Source organism: Theropithecus gelada, chromosome 14, assembly GCF_003255815.1.
Source record: "Theropithecus gelada isolate Dixy chromosome 14, Tgel_1.0, whole genome shotgun sequence".
In the NCBI taxonomy this organism is placed as follows: Eukaryota; Metazoa; Chordata; class Mammalia; order Primates; family Cercopithecidae; genus Theropithecus; species Theropithecus gelada.
In genome coordinates, this window is record NC_037682.1 from 10,814,879 (window position 1) to 10,820,878 (window position 6,000).

Consider the following 6,000-nt stretch of genomic DNA (forward strand, 5'->3'; position numbering starts at 1 on the left):
ATATTATTCTCAGCTTATAGAGCAGGGTTAGATTACCTGCCCAAGGTAATACAGCAAGAATCTTTCATCCAAGCTAGAGTAATGATTTCCCCCACATTTTAATATCCCTCAAATGGCGATGCTTTCTATAATCAACATCAATATGAAGCTTAGGACTGAAGTTTTAGAACTATCAGGAAAGTGAAAGATGGCTTTTCTGGCATTTAGACTGTGCTGTTACCAGCAGAAGGTAAGCTATGTTTAGAATGAGACACAGATGAGGCCATTTCATGACCACAAAGTGACTTCACCTTTTTTTTTTTTTTTTGAGACAGAATCTCACTTTGTCGCCCAGCCTGGAGCGCAGTGGTGCGATCTCGGCTCACTGCAACCTCTGCCTCCCAGGCTCAAGCAATTCTCTGCCTCAGCCTCCCAAAGCAGCTGGGATTACAGGTGCCCACCACCACACTTGGCTAATTTTTGTATTTTTAGTAGAGTCGCGGTTTCACCATCTTGTCCAGGCTGGTCTTGAACTCCTGACCTTGTGATCCACCCGCCTTGGCCTCCCAAAGTGTTGGGATTACAGGCGTGAGCCACTGCTCCTGGCCTTTTTTTTTTTTTTTTTTTTTCTGAAACAGTTTTGTTCTTGTTGCCCAGGCTGGAGTGCAATGGTGCGATCTCAGCTCACTACAACCTCAGCCTCCTGAGTAACTGGGATTACAGGCATGCGCCATGATGCCGGGCCAATTTTGCATTTTTGGTAGAGACAGGGTTTCTCCATGTTGGTCAGGCTGGTCTCGAACTCCTGACCTCAGGTGATCTGCTCATCTCAGCCTCCCAAAGTGCTGGGATTATAGGCATGAGCCACCACTGCTGGCTGACTTTGCCTTTTTTAAAAAAAAAATTTTTTTTTTTTAGAAACAGGGTTTCACCATATTGTCCAGGCTGGACTCAAGCAATCCACGTGCCTCAGCCTCCCAAAGTTCTGGAATCACAGGTGTGTGCCACGGTGCCCGGCCTGACTTCACCTTTTTTGGAGCAATTGCTACTTCTTTTTAGCAAAAATTACTGTAGTCCAGGCTGGGCGTGGTGGCTTACACCTGTAATCTCAGCACTTTGGGAGGCCAAGGTGGGCTGATCACTTGAACCCGGGAGGCAGAGGTTGTAGTGAGTCGAGATCGTGCCACTGCAATCCAGCCTGGGTGACAGAGTGAGACTCCATCTCAAAAAAAAAAAAAAAAAAAAAGATACCCAGTTTCTGAACTGCCCCTGTTTCTTGACAGTATTCAATCCTGAACCAGTTCCATATCCCTAATTCCTCCATAGAACTATGGGAACAAGGCCAAATTTAAGGAGTTTCCTGAGGGCGCCCTGAGGGTATCCCTGGGATGTATTCTCCTTCACTGCAGCAAATTAAACCTAATTTTGGTTACAGGTGTATTCCTGGTGGTCGTTGGTCACAGGGCTTTGACAACCCCAACCAATTTATTTTGCCTACATTTTCATTTTTATGTATATGAAGAGTGATATATCATGAAAACCTATGTTAAAGTATCAACAAATCTAGGGCCGGGTGCAGTGGCTCACACCTATAATCCCAGCATTTTTGGAGGCCAAGGCGGGTGGGTCCCTTAAGGCCAGGAGTTCGCAGCCAGCCTGGCTAACATGTCCAAACCCAGTTGCTACAAAAATTACAAAAATTAGCTGAGTGGCCGGGCATGGTGGCACACGCCTGTAATCCCAGCACTTTGGGAAGCCAATTCGGTTGGATCACCTGAGTTTAGGAGTTCGAGACCAGTGTGGCCAACATGGTGAAACCCTGTCTCTACTAAAAATGCAAACAATTAGTCGGGTGTGGTGGTGGGCACCTGTAATCCTAGCTACTCAGGAGGCTGAGGCAGGAGAAGCGCCTGAACCCGGGAGGCGCAGGTTGCAGTGAGCCGGGATTGCGCCATTGTACTCTAGCCTGGGCAACAAGAGGGAAACTCCATCTCAAAAAAAAAAAAAAAAAATTGCCGGGCACAGTGGCTCACGCCTCTAATCCCAGCACTTTGGGAGGCTGGGGTGGGGGAATCACCTGAGGTCAGGAGTTCAAGACCATCCTGGCTAACGTGGTGAAACCCCATCTCTCTTAAAAGTACAAAAAATTAGTCAGGTCTGGTGGCGTGTGCCTGTAATCACAGCTACTCAGGAGGCTGAGGCAAGAGAATCACTTGAACCCAGGAGGTGGAGCCTGCAGTGAGCTGAGATTGGGCCATTGCACTCCAGCCTGGGCAACAAGAGCAAAACTCCGTTTCAAAAAAAAAAAAAGGCCGGGCACTGTGACTCACGCCTGTAATCCCAGCACTTTGGGAGGCTGAGGTGGGCGGATCACAAGGTCAGGAGATCAAGACCATCCTGGCTAACACGGTGAAACCCTGTCTCTACTAAAAATACAAAATATTAGCCGGGCGTGGTGGCGGACGCCTGTAGTCCCAGCTACTCAGGAGGCTGAGGCAGGAGAATGGCATGAACCAGGGAGGTGGAGCTTGCAGTGAGCCAAGATCGCACCATTGCACTCCAGCCTGGGCGACACAGTGAGACTCCGTCTCAAAAAAAAAAAAAAATTAGGTGGGTGTGGTGGCGCACCCCTGTAATCCCAGCTACTCTGATGACTGAGGCATGAGAATCACTTGAACCTGGGAGTTGAAGGTTGCAGTGATCTGTGATTGTGCTACTGCACTCCTGCCTACGGCGACAGGGCAAGACTCTTTCAAAAAAAAAGGAAAAAGAATCTGCAAGTCTAAAAGAGCTCTTTTTTGTTGTTGAGACAGAGTCTTACTCTGTCTCCTAGGCTGGAGTACAGTGGCATGATCTCGGCTTACTGCAACCTCCGCCTCCCAGGTTTCAGTGATTCTCCCACCTCAGCCGAGTACCTGGGATTACAGGCATCCGCCATCACACCTGGCTAATTTTTGTAGTTTTAGTAGAGATGGGGTTTCACCATGTTGGCCAGGCTGATCTCGAACTCCTGATCTCAAGTGATCCGCCCGCCTCGGCCTCCCAAAGTGCTAGGATTACAGGCATGAGCCACTGCACCCGACCAATTGTTTGTATTTTTAGTAGAGATGAGGTTTCACCATGTTGGCCAGGCTGGTCTGGAACTCTTGACCTCGTGATCCGTCCGCCTCAGCCTCCCAAAGTGGTGGGATTACAGGCATGAGCCAATGCGCCTGGCCCCATTTTGTATTTTTATAGAGACAGGGTTTCCCTATGTTGCCCAGGCTAGTCTCATACTCCTGGGCTTAAACGATCCTCCCACCTCAGGCCCGCAAAGTGCTGGAATTTATCGGTGTGAGCTACTGCGCCCAGCCAGGAATCTTAATTGTTTTTTTTTTTTTTTTTTTTGAGAGGGAGTCTCGCTGTGCTCCCAGGCAGGAGTGCAGTGGCGTGATCTCGGCTCACTGCAAGCTCCGCCTCCCGGGTTCACGCCATTCTCCCGCCTCAGCCTCCCAAGTAGCTGAGACTACAGGCGCCTGCCACCACGCCCGGCTAGTTTTTTTTTTTTTGTATTTTTAGTAGAGACGGGGTTTCACCATGTTAGCCAGGATAGTCTCGATCTTCTGACCTTGTGATCCACCCGCCTCGGCCTCCCAAAGTGCTGGGATTACAGGCTTGAGCCACCGCGCCCGGCCCAGGAATCTTAATTGTTGAGACAGCTCCCTGTGGAGGAGAGAGGGTAGACCCTTACTAATCTAAGTTATGTCTGTCACTCATCTTTTGACTTAGTGAATTTGGCCTTGAGACATGAGATTCTTAGGATGGGGCAGGACAGACTGGAAACAGGAAGAGTGGAGAACCAATGACTTCTGTCCCAGTGAATAGTTGCTCCAGGTGTCCCCTAGGGTAGAGGCCCAAGCTGGAGGAAGCATTTCCTTTTGGCACAGCTTTTATTGTTGGTAGCGTTTTAGGACCCCAGTGACAAGCTGAGACAGTGAGTGGACTGCCTCAAGTGGGGATAGCTGTGGGGATATTGAAATATGGGGCCGGGTGCGGTGGCTCATGCCTATAATCCCAGCACTTTGGGAGTCTGAGGCAGACTCTGTCTCAAAAAAAAAAAAACCAAAGAAAAAGTAAAAGAAATATGGGTGGGCTGCTGTAGCAAGTGGACTAGACCCAGCTCCAAGTGAGGAAAGGGCTGTCTGAAGTCTAGGCAAGAGCAGGGGGGCTTCAGTCTTCACTGGCTTGGCATCTAGTGGTCTTCAGCAAAAACCATAATAAATATATAGCCATGCCCTTTAGCTCAGTAATCCTGTTGCCAACTTACCCTGAAGTTATCCAAAAGAAGAAAAATAAGAACCTACCAACAATGTTGATATCAGTTCAGTCCCTAAAACTTAGCACTCCTCGGTGAAATTTAATTCAGTTGTTGCATGTGGTCAGAAGTCCATCTCTTGGCCCCACATCCATTGGAACACCACTATTATGAAACTTGGCATGTCATGCTGTAATTATTTGTTTGCAGGTCCAGGTTTTGTCCATCTTTATAGTTTCATTATCAGCCCAGAAACTGTGGTGTTAGCACCAGCTTGGTGGCCACACTTTAGGGTGCTTGTTGCAGAACTCTCAATCTAAACTAGCTCAAGGTTGGGTGTGGTGGCTCATGCCTGTGATCCCAGCAGTTTGGGAGGCCGAGGCGGGTGGATCACCTGAGGTCAGGAGTTCCAGATCAGCCTGGAAGACAAGACAAAACCTCATCTCTATTAAAAATACAAAAATTGGCCGGGCGCAGTGGCTCACGCCTGTAACCCCAGCACTTTGGGAAGCTAAGGTGGGTGGATCACAAGGTCAGGAGTTCGGGACCATCCTGGCTAACACGGTGAAACCCTGTTTCTACTAAAAGTACAAAAATTAGCTGGGTGTGGTGACGGGCGCCTGTAGTCCCAGATACTTGGGAGGCTGAGGCAGGAGAATCACTTGAACCCGGGAGGCCGAGGTTGCCATGAGCCGAGATCGTGCCACTGCACTCCAGCCTAGACAACTCTGTCTCAACAAATAAATAAATAAATATACTAGCTTGAACAAAATGGGGGATTTATTGGCTCATGGAACTCAAGGAAGGGCTGAATGCCCAATTGTGGGAAGGGCAGGGATACAGGCCAACTTTAGGAATAACCGGACCCAGGACGTAAATACTACTAGGAAGTTCTTTTCACCCCCAGTCTCTACTTCTGTTTGTGTACATCAGCCATGCCCTCTTTCCTGCAGCCTGTCTTTTTCCATATGGCAGGAGATGGGCCACTAATTCCCACAGACTAGCTTCTAGCTCTGAACATTTCAAACCTTGTTCCTCCTCCTCTGCCCATGTGTGTGTTCAGTGCTAGGCACTGTGGACATCGTCGTATCGCTAAATGACTTTCTGCTCTGCATGTTGGTGTAATAAAATAAGGCGAGTCAGCTTGGTGGGCGTAAGAATTCCTGGAAGCTGTTCCTACTTTTCTGTTAAAGTGCCCTGTATCATCTGATATTTTTTTGCTTGTATAATCAGAATTTAAAATGTCATTTCTACTTTTTAAGGAGAGACCCGGCCGGGCATGATCCAGCACTTTGGGAGGCCAAGGCGGGTGGATCACTTGAGGTCAGGAGTTCGAGACCAGCGTGGCCAATATGGTGAAACCCCATCTCTACTAAAAATACAAAAATTAACTGGGTATGGTGGTGGGTGTCTGTAATCCCAGCTACTTGGGAGGCTGGGGCAGGAGGATTGCTTGAACCCGGGAGGTGGAGGTTGCAGCTAGCCAAGATTGTGCCACTGCATTCCAACCTGGGCAACAAAGTGAGACTCTGTCTTAAAAAAATAATAATAATAAGACCCCATCACACCTGTAATCCCTGAACTTTGGGAGGCCGAGGCGGGTGGATCACCTGAGGTCAGGAGTTTGGGACCAGCCTGGCCAACATGATGAAACCCCGTCTCTACTAAAAATACAAAGAATTAGCTGGGCATGGTGGCGTGCACCTATAATCCCAGCTACTCAGAAG